This window comes from Onychostoma macrolepis, chromosome 05 (genome assembly GCF_012432095.1).
Source record: "Onychostoma macrolepis isolate SWU-2019 chromosome 05, ASM1243209v1, whole genome shotgun sequence".
Lineage (NCBI taxonomy): Eukaryota > Metazoa > Chordata > Actinopteri > Cypriniformes > Cyprinidae > Onychostoma > Onychostoma macrolepis.
Window position 1 is genome coordinate 39,395,364 of NC_081159.1, and position 26,234 is coordinate 39,421,597.

Genomic DNA, 26,234 nt, shown 5'->3' on the forward strand with positions numbered 1-26,234 from the left:
GGAAATGTAATACAGTATCAAATAAGCACGAATGTAGTACGAATCGAATAAGCACGTGTCCTAAACTCCTGAAACATTGGTGTCTTATATTTTAGAGCAGTCAATGCAATTTGGGAAAGAAATCAATTAAATCTGTATGTGGGTGAAAATATGTAGATGTAACCCCCTTTGTTACATTTGTAACATTTTCATAAGTAACTGTAACTTCATTACACATTTTTTCTCAGTAACTGTAACTGATTATTAAATTACGTAATTGAATAATCCATTTTATGTAACTAGTTACTAACCCAAACTGGTGTGTTCCTAATTAAAAATGGTTATACATTAAGAAATCTTGAGATCACAACTAGCAATTCAACAATATTTCTTCTACTATGCTCAATTATTATTCATTATTATAATTAATATGAAAATGTGATACTACTTATTATTTTAAATTATTATACACTTCCATTTATACATTTGGGGTTGGTAAGGTATTTTAATGTTTTTGAAAGAAGTCTGTTATGCTCGACATAGCTGCATTTTTTAAATAAATACTGTAAAAACAGAAATATTGAATTATTATTACAATTTAAAATAACTGTTCTCTATTTTAATATATGGTAAAATGTAATTTATTTCTGTGATGCAAAGCTGAATTTTCAGCATCATACAGTCTTCAGTGTCACACGATCTTTCCGAAATAATTCTAATATGCTGATTTGATGCTCGGGATCATTTAATTACTAGATTTGACTTAAGGTGTAGTTCTATAATTATAATCTTCTTAGATTATATATTTACATATCATATGTCGATACCACATATTTCAAATTGGCGTTAATCCATGCATTAGCTACTGTAACATCTCCAATCTTCTAGCGAGGCTTTCCAGTAGATGTTGGAAGATGTTAGAGCATGAGTGGGGTCAGGTGCCGATGGAATCTGACTCATCGTCAACTCAGCACAACTGAGAAAATGAGAAAGCATCATCTCGTTTAAACACTTCCTATTGAATCAGTAAGCTGCCAGTAGTGGCAAAAAGAGCCTCAATGTGAGATGCCAATCTGGGCAGGTTCACAAGCTCTCATCATGAACATTATTCATATCAGATGTACAGCAAATCACAGAATACTGGTGCACAGGGGGCTTATAAAGGGGTAATACGAAGAAAACAGGCATCTGGGACTCGTCTTCCCATTTTAGACATGTATTTATGCATGTGAATCGCTCTGAGCAATTAAACTGAGCTCTTCCTCTCCAGAGCTTCCCTGAAAACTTCCCCTGTTCCTTGTTTAGTTGAGGTAGAAATATGTAAAGCGATGGAAGAAAGGAAGGACTGGGATGAAAGTAGAAACAATGCGGGCACTGAGCCACTCTCAGCCTTGTCTGAGCTCCAATCCCCAGAGTCTCCACTAATTCAACGTGCTGGAAGGGAGAAACGGGGGACAGCCTCGCCTGCACTGCCCCCTACTGCTCAGGAGTGGAGCTGCGCTAGCAATTACATGTTTCAGCGTGCCACTTTCTCAGTGACTCATCATCCACACATGCTGTCGCAATCTCCTGTTGTAATTTAGCTTTGTGTTTATCATCTGCAAGATTTAATTCTCTGTCTGTCCTAGTTTTGGTCTAGTTAAAGAGCCTCAACCTCGTGTCTCATTTTTGGGTAACTATTCCTTTAAAGAGACTAATTTTAAAGAAGAAATAAGAAGATGCTTCACCCAAGAATGAAAACCTCAACCTCATGTCTTTCCAAACCTGTATGACTTTGAGAAGTGTTTCTCATAAAGGATTGAATGGATTCAAATGATGATCTAATTGTCATTTTTGTGTAATTATTTCTTTAAAGAGACTCATTTTAATGAATAAATATTTGGTCTACTTAAAGAGATAGTTCACCCAAGAATGAAAACTTCAACCTCATGTCTTTACAAACCTGAATGGCACAATATAGGCTAATTTTAGAAGTATTATCATTGAGATTAAAGGTTCAAAAGAATATAAATGACCCAAATGAGTAACTCTTCGTTTAAAGAGACCAATTTTAAAGAATAAATAAGGAAATACTTCACACAAGAATGAAAACTTCAACCTCAAGTCTTTCCAAACCTGTATAACTTTGTTCTTGAGAAACAAAATTGTTAAATTTTAGAAGCAATTCTCATTGAGAATAAAAGATCAAATGGATTCAAATGATGACCTAATTGTCATTTTTGGGTCATTATTTCTTTAAAGAGACTAGTTTTAATGAAAAAAAAAAAAAAAAAAAAAATATGGAGAGTTCAGTATTCAGCATCCTCATGTCGTTCCAAACCTGTATGACAAAATAGGTGAATTTTAAAAGTGTTTCTTATTGGATTTAAATTATGGATTTAAACAATGACAAAACTGTCATTTTTGGACAACCATTTCTTTAAAGATACTCATTTTAATGAATAAATATTTGGTCTACTTAAAGAGATAGTTCACCCAAGAATGCAAACCTTAACCTGATGTCTTTCCAAACCTATATGACTTTCTTCCTTGAATTTTAAAACCGTTTCTTATTGAAAAGGATTTAAATTATGACCAAATGGTCATTTTTGGGTAACTATTTATTTAAAAAGAGAAAGTTCGATGAAAAATTATAAAGAGAAAGTTCACCCAAGAATGAAAAAAATCTTAAACTCATGTCATCCCAAACTTGCATGAGAAAATAGGTTACTTTTCTTATCGAGAATAAAGAATTAAATGGATATAAAATTGTCAGTTATGGATAACTATTTATTTTAAAGTGACTAGTTTTAACGAAAACATATTGGTCTATTTAATCAGAGTTCACCTACGAAATGAAAAAATTAAACCTTGTGTTGTTCCAAAGTATGACTTTCTTCTGTAGAACAAAATAAATGACTCATTATTCATTGAGAAAAAATTATCAAAAGGATTTAAACAGTTACCAAATTGTCTTTTTTTTTTTTTATCACTATTTCTTTAAAGAGATTCATTGTAATGAAGAAATATTTGGTGTACTCAAAGATAGAGTTCACCCAAGAAAGAAAGTACCTCAACCCTTTATCATCCCAAACCTGCCTGAACAAAATGGAACAAAATAGTGGAATTTTACAAACATTTTTAATTGAGAATATATGATCGAATAGATTTCAATGATGACCAAATTGTCATTTTTAGTAGCCATTTCTTTAAAAAGACTAATTGTAATGAAGAAATATCACTCATCCAGAACTGTGAAAGTGAGGTTGCCGGCTCTGTCGTAGCTTGCTCAAGGCTTTCAGGCATTGATTTAGCACAAAAGCACAGATTCGAAGGTAGTGTAAGCCTCAGTGCATAAGCAAGTGGAAGAGCATCTTTAACTCTGTAGAATAGGCCGTCTCATAAAAAGGGTGAAGGTCCGAGCACTTCTGCCATTTCAATGTGCAGGAGCGAAGCTGTCAGAAACGACACTGAGAAATCAATCACAGCCAAAGTCATGGCAACTGTGAAGGATACCATTCACAGTGAGTTGGTTTGACAAGCGGGTTATATAGCATAACATAACAGAGCATCCAAAGCAGTCAGCCCAGCGGCCCAAGAGTAATGAAGCTCAATATGGGCACTTCAGGCCCACTTAAGTAAAGTCTATGATCCTTAATAACTGTGTGAGGAGAGTAAGCCGCTCTTTAATGGATCATTATTACAGCGTTTGCATGGTACATTATTCTTAAAATGTGACCTTTAAAGGGTTAGTTTACCCAAAAATGAACATTGTTATTGTTGAATCACCCTCATGTTGTTCCAAACCTGTTTTTTCTCTTCTTTCGATGGAATGCAATAAAGAGGCAGGTTTTTATGCTAGTAATTTTCCATACAACGTAAGCAATATGAGCAAATCAGGCAAAAAGTGACTTTATATATCAATATATTTCCATATTTCCATATAATATTGAGCAGTATTTTGTAACTGTTGAACAAACAGCTTGAAACTAGTTCGCAATTGAAACAATCCATCTCAAAATGCCTGTTTTATTCATTGTGTTGTTCCCCGTCAAGCTGCTTTTGAACAAAGAATTCATCCTGTGTGAATGAACAGCTTCTTGCAAATGTGCATTCAGCGTCATTAGCCTTAGGTTAATTTCATTTTACATCACCTGAACGTGGCTTGTGACTGTTGTGAACGTAAAAAGGTCACTGTTGTCTCTCTGATATCAGCAGCATGTTCTGTTGAGACAGCAACTTACATGAACACCAGAACAATCTCTTCTCGCACTGTCTTTCTTTCTGTAATAGGAGTGCTGTAGGGTTGTGAATGTCCTACTTTCATTCTCACTTGCTCTTTTTTTTCCCCCTTCCTTGTCTGTTGGTGGTAAAGAGAGGCAGTGGCATGTTTAAATATAGTATGGCACAGATGTTTGATTTTCTCTAGGGCCTGTTGGTGATATTAACAGATTCATGCTGAGCCATGTTTAATGTGACCACTGTAAAAAGATACAGCCTGTGCAAACTGGGCCCTCGTGGTTTAACTCGACATGTCAGTCTCAATCTCTTGAGTGAAAGTCTGGAGCACCTGAAATTGTTCTGCTCTTGTGTGGATTGTGTGACATTCACAGCAGCAGAACTTCACTATATTAGCGATAGAGGCTTTAAAACACAGAGAACACTTATTTTAAGGCTGTTATAAGTGATGCTTTTTTACCACATATAAAATGTCTCTGCTAGCTGACAGATATCAGTGAAATAGGTGCCCTGAGAATCACACCTGTCTGTGTGACAGTCCTGACACTTATGAATCTGACTGCGGCCTGCACATGTCAGTCAGAAAACCTGGAGAAGGCTTTCTGCCAACCCATGTCAGGAATAGTTCACTGTGAGAAAAACGGAAAAGGTACTGGTAATTTTCTGCCAGGATATTCCTGTTAAGTTTCCAGACACTTCTTTCAAAGTGGTCATGATATGAGAAACCAAAAATGCCTTGATCTTTTGACATATAAGAGGTTTTTGCACCTCCTACAAGTTTCATAGCTTAAAATGTCCTCTTCATTTTAAACAAAGGGTTTATTTAATCAAGCTCCAAAAACATCAGCTGACAACAAGACAAACGGAAGAGAACATTTGTGTTGATGCATCCTGTTAAACAGCTTGTTTGTGTCTCTGTAAAGACTCTAGCATCAGAAACAAGAGGATGGTTTATTTTTAATAGCATGCTGGACCGTGTCAGAGAATTATTTGTTTGTTCGGAGCATTTGACTGCATATTGTTATATAATCAAAGCACGAAGCACAGTGTAATGAAGAGTTCGCAGCCAACTGCATCAGATCTGACAGCAGCTGCAGTGCAAAAACTGTACATAAATATTTCATAATGCTCCATATGTAAATTATGGTTATATATGGATAATGTTTTCAAAACACTACTTTTGTACAGTGGCCATTTACTGACAAGCTGCCCCTTAACTCTTTCCTCGCCATTTATGCAATTTTCTAGCATTTTGTTGGAGGCGCTATTACACATCTTCTGAAAGAGTACATAATCTAAACACAGGTGGCAAAGAATTAGAAACAATCAACCACATATGTAAACAGCATATATAAAAGAACATCAATCATCAAACATTAAACAGCATATAAATCAGAACTGCCTAAAGGAACCAAATGAAATGTTGACCCAGGAAGTGGTCTAGGACTGTGCAAGCTTTGGGGGTGTTGATGGAAGCAATCTACTCCATCTATGTTTTGATCACCGTTCTCAATTCAATCTAGACGTAGACTTTGACAGAACACATACCCACATTCATATAAGATGTGGACAATACGAATCTACCCAAATCACTCAAGACAGCTACATTGCTCACATTTGTACTGATACACAGGAGTTTTTTCACAAAAAAGATACACATGAGGCATGATATACATCAGTTTTGGAAAATAATAAGTGAAATGTATATTCACGATACAAATCTTTGTTAGTACAAGAGAGCTACATTGCGTCTGCATGTGTATAATGTGACTGGTACGATCATTGTTCCTTTTTGGATGTTCAAGTCATCATCTAACTATAGAAACAGGCAGATGAAGTAATACACCAGTCGCAGAGAGAATCTGTAGTTATTGTACGTTAACATCAAATATTTATGTGATAGAAAATGAGAAGACTTAGATGATCTTGTTCTTGTTGGTGATGTTTGAATTGATGAGTCAAGTGTTTGTGATTCAGGGTATACATGAAGATTGGCATTTTATATATATCATGGAATGAAGAAAAGACTATCTGTCATGTCATTATGATTTTGTTGAACTATGGGCCGAGAGGCCATATATTCCTGAATTAAATTTGAAACTGACAAAACTGACAAACTACCCATATTCAACTTTTGATTAAAAATAATGCATGAAGATAGAATAAACCTTTTTTTAACTTTTCAACTTTTTCAAATAAAAATCAGTTTATTTTATTTGAAAACAGCATATTTCTTTGTTGACAGGCATCTTGTAAGTCTCTTATAACATGTCTATTTTGCTCCCCAAGTCTGCATATTTGATGGAAATACAGTAAGAATAGTAATATTGTGGAATAGTATTACAATTTAAAATACCTTTTCTATATGAATTTGATTAAAAAAAAAATCTTCCTGTGATGCAAAGCTAAATGCTCAGCAGCCATTACTCCAGTCTTCAGTGTCACAGATGTTAGTATACTGTATGATTTATGATACAATAAACTATAAACAAACTTTTGTGCTTCTCTCATTGGTTAAATGAGCCGGTTATGTGCCAAACTCCTCTTAGACCCACACAACTTAATTCGAACTTTGTTCTGTTGGACATATTCAAATAACTGAAGTCAAGAACACGTCAGCTGACTTCAGCTCAGTTTGTGGAGCTGGAGACGTTTGCATTGTTTGTTAACTGGACAAGTGGACAAGACACATGCCCTTGGTTTTAAATACAATAACTGTTTCACATTATATCCAGCACTTAAAAAAAAAAAAAAAAAAAAAAAGATTTTACTATTTTTGGACACACTTTATATTTTTAGTAAGTATCAATTATAATACTATTATAATACTATTATACTATTTAGTCTGCAAAATGACTAAATGACTGAAATAATAATATTGTTTATTCTACTTACAACTACTGACTTTGCGTAAGTAAATCTGATTTAATTTATCAAATTAAATTTACTATAAATACAAAAATCTAGTAAATTTCATAAATAATTACAAAGAAACGGCAAGTGACACGTTGAATTAAATGTGAAAATTTGAAGTAGAAATACTGAAACAATTTTTTAAAAATGTATTGCAATAATCTTTGTTTTATTCACAACTTTTAAAAATAATAATTTTTACAGCATAGTGTGAGTAACTTTTTACTATTAATTTTTCAATTCACTTAAATTCATCTAATTATTTTTTTCTATTAATTTAATTTTAATAGTAAAAAAATATGGTAACACTTTACAATAAGGTTCATTAGTTAACATTAGTTAACAACATTAGTAAACATGAACTAAGAATGAACAATACTTCTACAGCATTTATTAATCTTAGTTAATGTTAATTTCAGCATTTACTAATGATTTATTAAAATCACAAATTGTGTTTGTTAACATTAGGTAATGCACTGTGAACTAACATGAATAAACAATGAACAACTGTATTTTCATTAAATAACATTAACAAAGATTAATAAATAGTGTAATAAATGCATTGTTCATTGTTTGTTCATGTTAGTTAATACATTAACTAATGTTAATAAATGACACCTTATTGTAAAGTGTTACCAAAAATATATATATATATACTAACTTTTTTCAGTGTATTTAATTAACAAGACGTTAATTCAGACTGTATTTCACCACAAACTACTATTTTAAAAATAATGACAAATAATAATGAAAAATAAAAATAAAAATATACTAATTTAATATTAGTTATCTGTCATTTCACACCAGCCATCTACAAAAAGATATATTAGATATATTTCAATAAGGTAAATATATTTCCATATCATATGTTATAATATGATGGATTGATGCTCAAGAAACATTTGTTAATTTTATCAGTGTTCTGCTGCTTAATAAAGCATGATAAAATACATTTCATTTATTTTATGAATGTCACTTGATCAATTTAATTTTTGATTAATTTTAATCTATTTATTATCTTATAGGTTTTATGGTATGGTTTTAAATAAAATGTAATATAAGTTGTTGCTATTGCACACTTGGCATCTACAACTAGGCAGACCAATTTCAACCAGGTAAATATATTTCCAGTTCAAAGCATAACCTCTTCCTTTGCTGGCTTTTCATTTGATATTTTCTAGGTGTTATATTATTAATTTCCACCAACGCAAGTGACTGAAAGAATCTGATCTTTTCTCGTCTAGCATCTGCCATTTGCCACTATGGTTGCACAGGTGTGGTAATATGAGATCACATGTGTGTAATAAGTTTTGTTCAGCATTATATTTCCTCACATGACATCAATGACCCTGCCCTTCCCTGTCCTCCTCCTGTTATCCTCATCTGCCCTGATCTCTCTCTCTATTCTCCCACCGCTCTACCACTACTTCCTGTTGTCCTCTTCATCCCTGTGCCAGATGTGTTGGCCACTGTTGCACCTGCAGCACTTCCTGTTTGCCTCTGCACCCCCCAGCATTACTTCTTATTCCTCATCTCTCCTAACCTTTTGGCCTGTCACCTGCGGCACTCTTTCATCCTGACATCTCCTCTGAATTCGACTGTCCTTCGTGCTCCCACCCTGGTGAGAGGCTGCCTCCAAAAACTGCAGTTGTTTTTCTCTCTAGGACTCGGGTTATAGGCCACATTCTTTTTTTTTTTTTTTTATTGTGTCTCTCTGATCTTGTCTGTCTGTCGTTGATGTGCTTTTCCAGTCTGATGGAGTTTGCAGCAACTGTCTTTGTTCCACTGGACATTAAAAAATGCTCTGCAATAAAATATTTTTTTTCAAAGTTGTAATTACAACAAATATTACTGGAATATGTTTTAGAAGAAAATAGATTTCAATCTTTGTCCTTAAAAAATGTAATGTTTCATTTAATGTGGCACTTTCTGTTTCTTTGTAAGTATTTGTGAAATTTACTAGCGATGAGAGATTTTTTTTTTTCTTTACAAAAATTACAAGCATTCACTTCACAAGACATTAATTGATGGACTGGAGTTGTGTGGATTACCTGTGGATTATTGTGATGTTTTTATCAGCTGTTTGGACTCTCATTCTGGCGGCACCCATTCACAGCAGAGGATCCATTGGTGAACATGTAATGCTAATTACATCACACGCCAATCCAAATCTGTTCCAATGAAGGAACAAACTCATTTTAATTTTTAAGTGAGCTATTCCTTTAAGAGCTTGTCAAAACTGTGCATTCAACATTTATTGACCACCAATCTTAAAATAGGTTGCTGCAAACATAATTCTTCAATAATAAATTACGCTACAGCTTTGAAAATATACCCTGAAGTAATGAAGCACAGAAGGTATTGATTTGTGTTTAAGGGTAAACCGTGATTTCTGTCCTAGCTCAACACCTGTACAGCATTCTCTTCAGACTTCTGCAGGAATATAAACTCACTGGAGTGTCTGACCATCTGATTACTTATGTAATGATCCGAAGACTGAGACTGATAATCCAATTGCTATTCTCCATAAAGGTCGGCATGATGAGCACATTTAATTTGCCCTGTACTGAAATTTTTATGCTGACACTTACTACCAGAATCAATATGTTGATATTATAACAGCATCATTTAAGTAGAAAACAAACTCATTGAGTGGAAATTGTTCTGCTTTCTCTGTCATAAAGCAATTTAATTCATGAAAACAATCCATTAAAATGTTTTAAGCTATTAAATACTTGATTCATGATTGCCACACGATAGCAACAGCCCGGAACAGACTTAGCCATAATAATATAACAATCTATTCTTTTAATTTTACCTAGTGGAACAGTGAAAATATAATTTGATAGTAATTAGGAAAAGGAACAGAACCAAATATGGGCATACAAGAGGTAAAACTAGGACATGGGGATTACATGGACAGAAAACACAACACAAACACAAACCTGACATTACTCCCCCCTCCTGGAAGGCGCGTCCACGCACCACCTAAACATCTACCGGGGGGGGTGCACTCTGGAGGCCTCTAAGCACAGGCTATCACAGGACGTAAGGCCTCCAGGGTGGTACAGCTCCAGGACCTATGGTGGGTCAGGGAGTCCAGGGAGCCATGGCAGGGCAGCCTCCGTAGCCTTGACCTCGATCATCGGCAAACTCAGGAACAGGAGCCCTCACAGGGCTATCCACAGGAACAGGAACCCTTTCAGGGCTAGGCTCGGAATCCGAGGTCCATTCTGGGCCGGACATGAGACCAACAGCCCTCCTTGGGCTGAATGTGGTGACAGGGGCCCTCTCAGGGGTGAACTCAGGAACTGTTTCCATCGAGGCAACAAAAGGTGGTGCAGGACTGGGACACGGGGGAGGCCTCCAGGGCGGATCAGGCAGCTCTGGGAAACCCCCCCACCCCACCCCCGAAATTTTCTTGGGGAAAATCAGGTCTTTTAAAGCCGGAGGGATTATGGAGGGCGTTCAGGAGGAGCGGACACTGGAGTGAGCTTTGGGGCTGGAGCCGACATGGGAGCGAACTCCGGGGCTGATAATATAATTATATTATAATATAATATAATATAAATTTAAAATTATAATATATTCCTGTGATGAAAGCTGAATTTTCAGCATCATTGCTCCAGTCTTCAGTGTTACATGATCCTTCAGAAATCAGTCTAATAGGCTGATTTGCTGCTCAAGAAACATTTCTGATTATTATCGATGTTGAAACATTTGAGCTGCTTAATATTTTTTGTGGAAACCTTGGCACATTAGAATAGAAAATCTAATTAACAATTTAATGCATCAATAAATCCATCAATTGATCAATAAATCAATCAATCATTCAATAATGGTCAGAAACCTCATTTCTACACAGTAAGAAATGTTTTATGGCAACCTAAAAATGTTTTCCATCTGGTAATGTATACTAATGTGTACGTACATTAGTGTACATGTAACTGATTTCATAAAAGTCAATCATATTTATTATTATTACCGAATCATATTCAGTTACACTAACATTCACAAGTCATTTTAAGGCTCATAGGCAGAAATGGCAGGTATGCAGTCTACATTTAGTGCAATAAAAACAAAATGCATTGTTTCTGCCACCTTTCAATACAGCAAACTCATTTTTGCCTGCATCATATTTATTTTTCTGTTTTCTAGCTTGTTACAGGGAAGATAGAGGCTACATTGGACAAAATTACGCCATCTGAAGCCAATCATATCCAATACAAGGTCAGCAGATTTCATCCTGGAAGACCTTGTCGTCTCATTTCAGATTTCTTTTTTTCCATTCCCACCCCTCTTCATTATGAAAAGGCAGCGTGAGGAATGAGGACATGTTGTTGGGGACACCCATTTGCAATGCTGTCCATGTACAACATTGAAAATCCCCCTGAGTTGTTTGACCAAAGAAACAGTGTGATGAAATCCCATCATAGATGGTGGACTGCCTGTGTGTTATAATGATGCCCTTCTGCGCACCCATCGAGATCCAGGCAGGCGCTCTTGATTAAATATTGACTCGCAGTTCCCTTTGTGCTTCTTTTTATCTGATCAATAATTAATAATAGGTAAAACGGAATGGTGTGAACTGCAGTTTGTTTAACAACACCTTTGCACAAGATTTGTTTCATTCCCAACAACATATAACAAATTGCTATGGACCGTTATCTGTTAAAGCGCTGTGCTCCAAATTGTGCAGGACAGAGCGATTTCTTTCTCATTACAGCAAACCTAACAGCTTCTCTGAACACAATGATCTCTCATATTGCTCAGTCACCGCAAGACAGAAGTGAAGAATCTAAGGTAACGCAGCCCTTATTTTAGTCATAACCCTGCAGGTTCGTTTCCACGCGGCGAGACGGGGTGTTTAAATCCAGCACAGGCGGGATGTGTCTATTATTCAGTGATCCAGATGGCTATTCATCCTTGGAGCAGTTTCAAGGTATGTTCACAAAAACATCAGACTAAAAATAAAGGCTTAAGCTTCAGAGCCAGTTTGCTGGATGATAGATGTTTGTCGGATAGAAGATTGAAAGCTGAAGGACCTTAAAATGTACTCAGCGGGGTCATTTGTCTTGACCTTTTGAATAAAAACACGCTGTAATTTTCAGAACTCAAAACATCATTCCCAGTCGAAAATGTATGAAACTTGTTCAATAACAACTTTTTGTGAACTCGTTCTGAACTGCAACTTTCTGAGAACAGGCAGATGAATGGATCAACACGTTTGCATGTTAATGATGCTTACTGTTTTCAGAAACTTGGCCCAGCCAGTAGCGGTGAGGTAATACTGAGAAAGCTGGATAGGTATATTAAGAACTAATGATAAGAGTAAAATGTGTTAGGAAAATCAGCCAAACCTTGAGCTTTTTCTGGCTGTGTGAAGCACTTGGCGCTCTGCAGATCCTTCCAAAGGATCCTAACGTTAAAATCAAAGCATTTGCTTTATTTTTGGCAGCATCCGGGATCATTTCAACCTCATCTTAACATTTTGAATGACACATTTCAGCGCAGATTGTTTGTAAACCTGTCACAGTGGAATACAGAATTTTACAGGGAATTGAAGTCAGAAAGCCTTTTAAATTAAATTGAAATTTTGCATTTTTCATTTAATATTTAAAGAAAAGGTTTTGAGTCAGTATGATTTTTTTTTTAATGAAATTAATACTTTTATTCAGTAAGAAGTAGTTTTCTATTCATCAAAGAAAACAACGTATCACGGTTTCCACAAATACACAAGAAATATATAAATATTAAGTAGCCCAAGTGTTTTCAACATTAGAAATGTTTCCATGTGACACTGGAAAAAAAATGTTTAGCTTGTATCACAGGTATAAATTACATTTAAAATATATTAACATAGAAAACAGTTACTTTAAATTGGAATAATATTTCACATGATTTTACTGTATTTTTGATCAACTAAATGCTGCCCTACTTAGATTAGTTTATAAAAGAATAACTAATCACTAATCACACATTTTCTGTAATTAATCGTGATTAATTGCACATAACATTAATTTGTTAAACTGTATTTTTTTAAATAGAAAAACAAAATTTGTCTTGACAACTGTAAGATGTTGACTACTAACACTTCAGAAATCTAAAACAAATCTATCATATGAACCCCTTTAATCTTAAATACATTTCAAGACAAACTCTTTACATTGTTATTCATATACATGTCAAAATCATAAGTGCAGTTTTTTATGTGAAGTCCAGCTATGCAATCTGCAATGGCCTTGGAAAATCACAGATCATGTTTGAATCATCCAGCCTAATGCACCTGCAAATCCATATCAACAGCTTTGTGTTCTGTTACATTATACGTCTTTCAAGTTATTATTACAACATAATCTGAACAGCTGATTCCCTCGTGTGCATTTTTCATCATTTGTGAGGGGTCACTGTGGGTACATGACTCACAATTGCATGGTAATCACTAAAAGGTTCTGATCCCCCACGGTTGCATAAAGTCTTAAAATAGAAAGTGGTTTGTCATACTGTAGGTGCGTGCACGGACGTGTTTCCACCCTGTCTTTTTGATAATGGAACACTTCTGAAAGGAAACACTTTCCCCAGTGGAAAAATCTCTGTCAGGTATTCGTACATTTTAATACCTTGCGTCAAAAACACCCTCCCTCGAGAGGCCGCTTGACGTTACAATACATTTTCTCATTATTCTTTCTTTCTTTTCGCCTCTGCTTTTGACACCACAGGTTATTCTTTTCATCTGGTCAGGACTCTGTGGAGACACAGTGGACTTCTTAATCATGTCTCTGACGTTCCTCAAAAGATGCTGGGCAACCGGGTTTTGCTTCTCCTATGAAGGACTGTCACGTCAGACTGGAAGTCTGGAAAGTTCCTCGATTTGACAGGTGTCAGTCAAAGAAAAAGACTACTGCATGAGGTTAGATGGAATGAATTACAGCTCTGTGTTCGGGTTCGTGAAAATTGTCTTAAGAAAGAAGTTATGAAATGTCTAGGGGGGAAAAAAGGAATTATTTGTTCTTATTAAGATGAAAATGACAGACTTGTGTTATTTGATTAAAGGTGATTTTTGTCAAAGACTCTCTGATCAACTTTTACTTGAAAAAACACTTAAAACACTGCCTTCATATAACAGTAATGATCATAAAAAGCATCCACACTATTTTAATTAAACTGGAGGTTATCAAGGTTATGTTGATTTTTAAGAAGACTGTGTTCAGGAATTCAAATTCTTCTTATGCTTTGTCTTTAGAACAATCAAAAAAGTCAAGAATATTCTTAAGAAATGTTTTTAAGAACGTAACATTTATTCTTAAAGGAATAGTTCACCCAAAAATAAATATTTGCTTAAAATGTACTCACCCTCAGGCCATCTGAGATATTGATGTTTGTTCATGGGAACACATCTGGAGAAATTTAGTATTACATCACTTGCTTACTAATGGATCCTCTGCAGTGAATGGGTGCCGTCAGAATGAGAGTCCAAACAGCTGATAAAAACATCACAATAATCCAGAAGTTAAGCAAAAACAGTCCAAAGCAGTTCAAAACAAATATGTTTGTGGATTGTAATGTGAGAGGACAAAAAAAAATGGACTTTTTCACCGGAGGAAGCTTTATTATGGATTATGAACTCATATTTGGCCAGAAGCGACAATTTAAAGTTAAAAACGTCTTAATGATGGATTTGTTCATTACAAAGATGCAGTTTTTCACAAGATATTAATTGATGGACTGGAGTGTTATGGATTATTGTGATGTTTTATCAGCTGTTTGGACTCTCATTCTGATGGCACCCATTCACTGAAGAGGATTGGTGAGCAAGTGATGTAATGGTACATTTCTCCAAATCTGTTAAGATGAAAAAACAATCTCATCTTGTATGGTCTGAGGGTGAGTAAACATTCTGCAAATTCTAGGGTGAACCATTCCTTTATGTTAGAAAATAAGAAGAAAAAAATGGAATTTTATTTTTGCTGAATCTCACTCGTGTTGTTCAAGCTGTCATGCAACTTCTATTGACACAATTATATCTATTAGCAATGTGCACCAGTGCATCACAGCAGACATTCCCCCTGCTTTCTTTTTCATTTGTGGCAATGCACTATCCCTCTCAATACCCGTTTAGTATTCTGACCCATTCTGTTATTGTCAGCTTTGCAGTCTATTAGGGAGCGCTGTCCTATGCAACTGTCACTTAGCCTGAGAAAACTTTAAGCATGCCACTGCACAAGCATCTATTTGTCTCCACCTCAAACACTTCCTGTGGAGCAGAATACAAGATGTCTCATCTTTTGCAATAGGAACAGGGGCCGTGAAAGATGAATTATTTACTTTGCTGACTTGTGCAGCGCCTTGGGAAAGAGACTACAGTCAGTGAACGACAGGGGCACAAAAACCTCCTACCTGAAGCGACTCCAGCAACACTACATCTGCAGCCATCTGAACACAGCTACCCTTTACATCTGAGCTCTGCGTATACATTTGCCGATCGTATTGCTCCGCTCACTCTTGGGAGGTTAAAGAAAGTTCTGAGCAGCTGTTTCTGTAATGTTCGTGGGCTTTGAATGCAATATAAATATTGAATCACAAGAGAAAGGCCTCATGCAGTGCTTCTATTCGAGGAACACTTTTCATTCGCTTGTTTGTTTGTTATGCATTTCCTGAAAGTTTTTTGGCAAAAGTTAAATTAACTGTCGAATATGAAATCTAAGACAATCAGTGATCCATATACAGAAATAAATGCTGTTTTTGCTTGATTATTTTAATTGTCATATTTTTAATGTATTTCTGATGTTGCTCTTTCCAAGCACATGAAACTTAATAGACTGTAAATAAACATTGCGTTAGATTAAGGTTTTTTTTTGTTTTTTTAGACTGTAAAATGTTGGTAAGTAAACAAGTTGTAAAAAAAAAAAAAAAAAAAAAAATTATTTCTTGTTTTACAAGAAAATACTATTTCAGTTTTTCTACTTCAAAATTTGTTTAATTTAACGTTTTACTTGTCGATTCGGTAACTTTTTATATGTCAAATTTACTGGCAATTTTGGAGTCAAAAGTGTTATACCAATTTATTTGATCAATTTTATTAATTTTATTTTGTTATGTGCTTTTGCCATTTTTATTGGTTTTTGTTTTTATTTCTATTAATCTTATTAATTTGATTCTATTATACTTTATTTTAATTCAGTTTTAGTTGTAGTAATTTTAGTACTTCAACTTAAACTTATGTTGTTCTAGTTAGTGGCCAAGGTAACATTTCTAATTTTCATTTAAGCTCTACATTTTATTTCAGCTTTATTTTATTAAACAAAAAATGATATTTAAATAATTTTAGTTACATTATCAAAACTGACTGGATGTTTTTTTTTTTTTACCTACATTAAGGTAAAATAATGTATATTAAGGTATAAAATGAATGTGGAAAACAGTTCAGATCATTTGGATAAATATGATGTAAAGTATTCAAACCAAGGTCTCTAAATTGTTTGCAAACTTCTACGTCATTGTTGAGATCTCTTTTGAAATTCTACAGGATTACTGTACTTTGTGTTCAGGGGAAAACGTGCAAAGCAAGAGGAAGTCTCATTTGCTCTCTTTTCAATCTCGATGTTGTCTAGCAGAAATCTCATTTAGGATTTTTCTCTCATGGGAGGCATCGTTTTACATTACAGGAGCAGGATCATGCGCTAAGCACAGAGGTGAAAAAAATCTGTTTATTACTTCACAATGTACCGCATATGTTGACAGGCTATGCAACCTATGCAAAGCCTTCCTGCCGCTATAATATCGCCTGACTGAAAGTAGTCCCATTGGACACTGCAACCAACAGCTGGCGGATTTTCGTTTATAATCTCTCCCTTGGTTTGATCTATGCTCGATATCAGCCTTCTGCCTGCGAGTTTAAAATGAACAATAAAGCAGGCAAAGATTTAGATGTGCCGGTGACCTGAGATTCAGGCGAGGATTGTGTATACAAAATTACTTGCTATTCCTGAAGGGCGTACGGTTCAATTTTTGAAATAATTTTGTGTGTACTCCTACTTTGAATACATTTCCTGGGAGTGGAAGGATTCGCTCCCTGACAAATATGACCCAATTTATGCTGACTTTGAAGTGGTGCAGAGGCTGAAAGACATTCAAAGATCAAGTCAGGATTTAAAATTAGGGTCTATTGAGAAGCAATTATGTCTTCATAGCAAAGCTGCATTTTCTGCATCAAATCAATGTTCCAAATCAAAAAGTGTCTTGATGTTGGCTGACATATTTTCCGTCCACTTAATTACATGCTTCTAATATCATAAGACGCTGAACGTGTAATGTGTAATCTCCCGCAGGACTGCCACACTTCCACAGAGAGCAAACCGCTAGCCAATTAACTCTCCATACATCTTAAATCATTGCCATATGGCAATTTCACTCAGTCTGCTCATCATTCTTGAGGGTAAAAAAAAAAGATTATTCCCTAAGAGATTGATTATAGAAAATCAGCAGGCATACCTGATTTTACAAAGCCTGCCAAAATGTGCAATATTTCACTGCAAAATCAAAAGGTTTTTTTGTGCATCACTTGCATTGTGACATCTTTCAGTTGGGAGCATCATTTATTTTCCATTTTGGTGATTCTCATTATTTTCCTTTTTAATTTTTCTGTAATTCAACAGTATTTCTGCTAATGTAATAGTCTCTTTTTTTTTGTATTACAATAAAAATGCTAAAATAATTTTATCTTTTGCACTTTTACGAGGTGCACTTAATATATATATATATATATATATATATATATATTTTTTTTTTTTTTTTTTTTTATACAAAATACAAAAATGAAATATATACAATATTTTATTTTATTTATTTTGTTGTTTATGAAATGTGATGATTAAAGATAATTAACCATTTGTAGTCTCAGTGCACATTAGATCAGTGAAGCACAGTTTCTAAAAGTGATATGAGGAAATGTATTAACAGAATCCAGCATGATATTGTTTGATACAAACAGATACATTAATGGCCCAAGAGTTGAATGAATATATGAATGAGCTACACATCCCTTATTAAAATAAATAAATAAAATAAAGAGATACACAGGTAATACAAGTCATGCCAGAATGTACATTCAGTCTTAATATATACTGCATATATTATCTTCTACACTGTACTTTTTACTATCATGAATTCAGTGTGAGCAGTAGAAGCTGTTTCCATGTGTAGAGGACTGATTGATCGCTATAGCATTGGACAGAGCTTATTTTATTTTCAATTTATAATCCAGGAATGATGTCCATTTTATCTAAAGCACACTGATCTTGCACATTTCCACATGCTTTCATGAAACATACTGAAATAGTCAGTCTGGCACCTACAAATGTTCTCTCGAGTCTGACCACTTACCAGACAAACAAACAGTCTGAGGTGAAGAACATCAGCTTACATAATGCATTTCTTCAGCGGCCTAAAAACGAGCAGCGTTGCATAAGTAAAAAATCCTGATCTGCAGTAATGCAATTGTTTGGTGACAGTAAGACATTACTCTTGCGCTTGCTTTGCAGGCTCGTGTTCTTCTGCATTCTCTCTCCACATCTGCAGTCTGTCCTGTTTCCAAATGGCGGAGAGGCTAAAAGGTGGAAAAAGGGAACAAATGTATCCATTTAGGAGCACAATTGAAATGTGTATAATGCATTTTGAAAGTCACGCTATGAATAATTGGTAAAGCACAGGCTGGAGGAAAAACAACAGGCAAAGGTGATGTGAGGTCATCTTAGGACATTTTCTTGGCTTCTAGAGCACTTAAGTTCTTTAAAAAAAAAAAAAAAAAAACTATACTTTTCTAATAAAATGAAAAAAAGGCCAAAAAAAGAAGGAGAAGAAAAGTCCACAGTTTAAGCTAACATGGCACAGTTCACTTATATTCAAGTGACATGCTTCTTTAATCAGGTCACTGTTCACCCAGTTACAGGGGGGGGGGGGGGTATTTGATCCCCTGCTGATTTTGTGTGTTTGCCCACTGACAATGAAATGATCAGTCTATAACTTTAATGATAGGTTTATTTCAACAGTGAGAGACAGGATTTCAAAAAGTTATAAATTGATTTGCATTTTTATGAGTCAAATAAGCATTTGATCCCCTATCAATCAGCAAGATTTCTGGCTCCCAGGTGTCTTTTATACAGGTAAGGAGCTGAGATTAGGAGCACTCTCTTAAAGGAACACTCCACTTTTTTTGGAAATAGGCTCATTCTCCAACTCCCCCAGAGTTAATAAGTTGAGTTTTACCGTTTTGGAATCCATTCAGCCGATCTCTGGGTCTGGCGATAGCACTTTTAGCATAGCTTAGCATAGATCATTGATTCCGATTAGACCAGTAGCATCGCGTTCAAAAATGACCAAAGAGTTTCGATATTTCTCCGATTTAAAACTTGACTCTTCTGTAGTTATATCGTGTAGTAAGACCGGCAGAAAATGAAAAGTTGTGATTTTCTAGGCCGATTTGGCTAGGAACTATACTCTCATTCCGGCGTAATAATCAAGGAACTTTGCTGCCGTACCATGGCGCAGTGATATTACGTAGCGCCTGAAAGTAGTTTCAGGCGCTGCGTAATATCACTGCACCTGCTGCGGCCTATTTCCAAAAAAAGTGGAGTGTTCCTTTAAAGGGAGTGCTAGTCTCAACTTGTTACCTGTATAAAAGACACCTGTCCACAGAGGCAATTAATCAGTCAGATTCCAAACTCTCCACCATGGCCAAGACCAAAGAGTTGTCCAAGGATGTCAGGGACAAGATTGTAGACCTACACAAGGCTGGAATGGACTACAAGACCATCGCCAAGTAGCTTGGTGAGAAGGTGACAACATCTGGTGCGATTATTCGCAAATGGAAGAAACACAAAATAGCTGTCAATCTCCCTCGGTTTGGGGCTCCATGCAAGATCTCACCTCGTGGAGTTTCGATGATCATGAGAACAGTGAGGAATCAGCCCAGAACTACACAGGAGGATCTTGTCAATGATCTCAATGCAGCTGGGACCATAGTCACCAAGAAAACAATTGCTAACACACTACGCTGTGAAGGAATCCTGCAGCGCCCGCAACGTCCCCCTGCTCAAGAAAGCACATGTACAGCCCGTCTGAAGTTTGCCAATGAACATCTGAATTATTCAGAGAAGAACAGGGTGAAAGTGTTGTGGTCAGATGAGACCAAAATCGAGCTCTTTGGCATCAACTCAAATCGCTGTGTTTGGAGGAGGAGGAATGCTGCCTATGACCCCAAGAACACCCTCCCCACCGTCAAACATGGAGGTGGAAACATTATGCTTTGGGGGGGGGGTTTCTGCTAAGGGGACAGGACAACTGCACCGCATCAAAGGGACGATGGACGGGGCCATGTACCGTCAGGGCCAGGGCATTGAAAATGGGTCGTGGATGGGTATTCCAGCATGACAATGACCCAAAACACACAGCTAATGCAACAAAGGAGTGGCTCAAGAAGAAGCACATTAAGGTCCTGGTGTGGCCTAGCCAGTCTCCAGACCTTAATCCCATAGAAAATCTGTGGAGGGCGCTGAAGGTTCGAGTTGCCAAACGTCAGCTTCGAAACCTTAATGACTTGGAGAGGATCTGCAAAGAGGAGTGGGACAAAATCCCTCCTGAGATGTGTGCAAACCTGGTGGCCAACTACAAGAAACGTCTGACCTCTGTGATTGCCAACAAGGGTTTTGCCACCAAGTACTAAGTCATGTTTTGTGAAGGGGTATAATTATTTCACTTATTAAAATGCAAATCAATTTATAACTTTTTTTTAAATGCATTTGTCTGGATTTTTTGTTGTTGTTGGTGTTATTCTGTCTCTCACTGTTCAAATAAACCTACCATTAAAATTATAGACTCATCATTTCTTTATCAGTGGGCAAACGTACAAAATCAGCAGGGGATCAAATATTTTTTCCCCCACTGTACAAAATACCACATCTTTTAAAAAATGATTGCATATGAAATGTGACCTGGACTTATTGTCGACAGGTTTTGTGAAATGCACCAAACGGCACCCCTGAGATGGTATTACAGCCTACAGTATATTGACTTATTTGTTTTTATTATTTATTTTTTATTAGATTTTTTTTTCTATTTTCATTTTATTTTGATTTTATTTTCCTTTTTATTATTTATAATTTCATTATATTTTTCTATTTATTTTTAATATTTATTATATTACATTTAATATTATTATTATTATTATTACAGTGAAATGTGATCTGGACTTGGCAGGTTTCGTGAAAGTCACCAAAAGACACCCATGAGATATTAATATAGCCTATATTGATTTTTTTATTTATATAATTTTATTTTTAATACAGAATTGTTTTACTAGTTTAGTTTTATTTTCTATTTATTTGTAATATTTTCTACATTGCATATACAAATGCAGTTTGTGTGTATTACACAGATTTTTTTTTTTTTTGTGATCTGGACATATTCTTGACAGGTTTTTTGTGAAATACAGACACCCCTGAGATATTATTCTAGCCTATATTGACTCATTATGATATGAATCACTATTTACTATGCTTATAAAAGACATGAGCGAAAGTCATGTGAGGTCATGTTTCTAGAGCACTTACGTTGCAAGCTATTCTTCTAATAAAATGGAAAAAGTCCCCCCAAAAAAAAACTATTAAAAGTGCACAGTTTAACATGGCACTGTGAATTTTTTTATTCAAGTGACATGCTTCATGAATCAGGTCAGCGTTCTTCTCCCAATTACAAGATAAGCAGTGGTAGCATGTCTTTGATAAAGGACCCTTCATTACCGGTTCCAGCACCCTCTGTTCTGTGTTGTATTAAAACTCCAGTAGTCAGTGTTAGACCCCTGATGCTTAAAGCTCACACAGGAATATAAATGATGAGAATCTGGGCTGAATGGAGATCCAGGTCACACCGTCTGAATTTAGGCACATCAAGGCCACAGTCTGTCTCAGGCAACTCTCTTTTTCGCCATTCACTTTGAATATATTAGGTTAATGAAAGAGAACGAGAGGCAGTGAAAGGATTGCTCTGTTCCTAACTGCCTATCAATACATCATACTGTAGATGCACTCCAATCAATCCCAAAATGCACCGTGACATCCATCTAGAAATTTTGACCCAGATTTACATCAGACAGTACAAGAACTGTTCAGTCTGCAAAAGTAAATATGTCATTAAAACCAAACAACAACAGTTATTAGTGAAAGTGAAGTGACGTGTGGCCAAGTATGGTAACCTATACTCGGAATTTATGCTTTGCATTTAACCCATCCAGGTGCACACACACCCAGAGCAGTGGGCAGCTATATTGCTGTGGCACCCAGGGACCAGTTGGGGGTTCGGTGCCTTGCTCAAGGGTCTCACCTCAGTTGTGGTATTGTGGGTGGAATTATGTCCTATACGCCCTAATTATGTCATACATTCAAAATCCATGTACTAGATTCTGTTCTTCCTGTTTCCTAAAATAAGTTTAAATATAAAGATACAACTTAATATAAGTTACTTATATACAACAAGCACATTCTGAAATAGGCCCAGGTCATTTCATTCCAGCGATTAGATATGAAATACCACCGCATACAGAGCACATTAAAATACAGATACAATGTCCTCTCAACAGTTGGGCTGCATCATCATCAATTTTGCGGTTTCCTTTTATTTGTACATCAAAGGTGACGGGGAACCGTGAAAGATATATACAGCCCACTTTACATACAAATAAAAAGCCAATGACAACAAATAAGGCATGAGAAAATAATACTGAAAAGAATGGACAAACAGCGACGGAGCAAATGAAAACACAAATAGGCGGCTCAGTTGACTTTGGCTGCATTATGCATGTGCATTATTAAGAGATGCAAGCTAAAGTACAGCAGAGAAAATCATGCGCTTTCAGGAAAAAAAAAGCTGTTACTGGGCCAGTGCCTTTTCAAAAGGTACTAATATGTACTTTTAAGGTGCTAATATGTAACATTTAGAAGTAAATCAGGTACAAAGGTGTAGTTTTAGGGCTACAAAATCGATTAATCGTGTCCAAATTAAAAGTATTTTTTTAAATATATTCTTGTATGTGTGTGTATTTATGTATACATATACATGTGCAAATATACACAGTACACACACATATATTACGTAAACATGTAGTTTTATTTTGAACGCGATTAAGCACGATTAATCGATTTTACAGCCCTACTTAGGATACTGTCCCAGTGAGGGTGCATTCATGCGACCTCATTTTCAACTAAAAATGGAAAGCTTTGTGTTTTGGACATTCGTTTACATGACAATGGTGTTTTGGAGGCCTGAAAATGCAATCTTTTGAAAATTGGTTTCAAGGTGCACGTTTTTGAAAATGATGACACTATCATCACTGTGTAAATTATAAAAACGTGAATTTTTTGCACGCATATTATGTGTTGAGTCTATAGGAATGTGTATGTGCGCAGACATGTAGTGTTTCTTGAGAAAATGACATTGCCAACTACTTTTTAAGTTTTAGTCGTTTTTGCGGATCTGTGTGAACAGAGATTGTTTTGACAGAATTGTCTTACATATCCAAAACGTTTCAAAAATGCAAAGGAAAACCTTTCTGTTTTTAGTACATCGTTGTCATGTAAATGTACCCTAAGAGCATAAAAGAAAGCGGAAAAACGCTCACAAGACAGATTAAATAAAATGTGAATAAAAGGCACAGATACAAGTACAATCTATAACTGGAAAGCAGACTTGGAACTAACTTTTTATTTAATGATTCGGAAATTAGCTTGAACATTACAGAAAGTAGCTATGTAGAGCTTTTTCTAATTAAGCCCTTATATTCCCAGTCCAGCTCCTGACTTATGAAAGCAACAGGTGGCCGTGAACACAAGTGCTACAATGACAACTCCTGCCAACTTGTAATGACGCACGTCTGCATGAAAGGCCAGTTGGTTCCTAAAACCCAGATACAGTGTGACATATGAGACGATGACCGTCTGGTCTTACACTACTGGACCTTCTGCTGCTGACTGACAACCCTGCTGTTTTAGTGTCTCAGATTTATGCTTTCTGTGCTCCAAATGCATCTACTGTACTTCTGTTTTCTTGACCAACCTCTTTTGTCATCATCTTTGATGATGTGTTTATACCCAAATAAGCTGATGCTGTACAGTTCCCGTCTCGTTTCAGCCTATCGATAATTAAGCAACCATAATTTACTTGTTCTGGTCTGTACAGTGGCAATTAATATCTGTAATGAGTTGGTGATTAGAATTGGCCTCTCTAATTAACCTGATCGTCTGGAGGGGATTATCTCCATATGCAATAACCAGCATACGAGTCCTATAGCACTGATTAGGAGCTGGATCTAGGCGCTGAGATAAGAAAAATTAGAATAAGAAGTTCTCTTAATGAAGCACGAAGCAACAGAGTCGTTTTCTCAATTAACAAAATACCCCAAAGCCAAAAGAATAGAATAAATTTACACGATGCCAATTTCAAGAGAAAAAATTGTTGCCACCAAAAAGAAGCTGTCAGAATGTTCTTACAGATGCAGAAAACGTCTAAGTTTTTAAATGTGCAATCTTGTTCCTTATAAAATGTGTTTGATAGTAAAGTAACTATTTGTCGTTATTGTGCTGTCAATTAGTTTGACATAGTAGGCTATTATAATAAAGTTGAAAGGAAAAAGTGTATTTAAAAAGAATTCACAGTGATGTTTGTTTTAAAACAAAATGGTTAATCAAACATTATTAGCCATGATAATTATGTATTTGTTATTAAAATAGGCTATAGCAAAAAAGAGATTCAAATCATTCTAAATTCTAAAAGTTATATATATACGGGAAAGTAAATTATATTTTATGTGTTTGCAGTGAGTTTGTACTGAGTGTGATTCAATAAAAAGGCCATATAATAATGCCAAGAATTGTCAGCTTGGGAGCTGCATGCTAATTAACGGTAACACTTTATTTTGATGGACCCTTTTGAACATTCTGTTGACACTAAGTAATGTTGCAACTACGTGTCAACAAACTCTCATAAGAGTATTAGTATTAGACTGTCTGCTTCATATCTACTAACTCCTTATTGTGTTGGTCTCCCAACAGATATTCTACTGACTATAAGTAACTTTGCAAGAACGTGTCAACTTAATCTAACCCTAACCCTACCAGTCAACTAATACACTACTAACACTCTAATGAGAGTCAGTAAAAATGTAGGTGCAACATTACTTATAGTCAATAGAATGTGTTTGTAACGAGGAGTCAGTGGCGTTAGGATCCATGTGCAGCTTTAGTAATACAGAATGCAAGTCAAAAAGGCAAAGTTCAATCACGGGCTTCAAACACAACGTAGACAGGGCAGAATCAAAGTCAGAGTTCAGGCTAAGGATCAGGGCTGGCGGAAAACACTCAGGATAATCAAGTAACAAAGCAGAGTCGGCAGGCAGCAAAGAATCAGAGTCCAGTAACTAGTCCAGGTCATACACAGGGAATCATTCACGGGGTAAACGCTCGGAAATGTTTGCATGGCATGACAAGACTTCGCAATGAGGTGATAGGGAGAACAGCTTATAAAGGTGAGGGTGATGAGAGACACCTGTGCCCCTAATCAGCCACAGGTATGGGGTATATGGGAAATGGAGTTTGTGACGTTAATACTCAGGTGATGGTTCCCTCTGGTGGCGATCGGAGGGAGCCACAGAGGCTGAGTTCGTGACAGAGCCCCTCCCCTGTGAGCGGCTCCTGACGTGAGGAGGCAAACGACGCCGGGGTCTTCCTCGAGGTCTCGGGGCAGGTCTGTCCGGGTGGTCTCTATGGAAGTCTGTGGTAAGTGAAGGGTCGAGGATATCATCAGCATTTACCCATGACCGTTCCTCCGGGCCGTACCCCTCCCAGTCCACGAGATACTGAAGGAATCTGCCCCGACGACGAGAGTCCAGGATTTCTCGAACCTGGTATGCCTCCTGACCGTCGACGATGATGGGAGGGACTCTCTGGTCACCAGCCTCGTCTAGGACCTCCGCTCCTCTCGGACCACCAGCGGGCTTGAGCAGAGAGACATGAAAAGTGGGTGAGATACGGTAATGAGCAGGTAAGGCTAATCTAAATGAAACTGGAGTGATTTGTCTG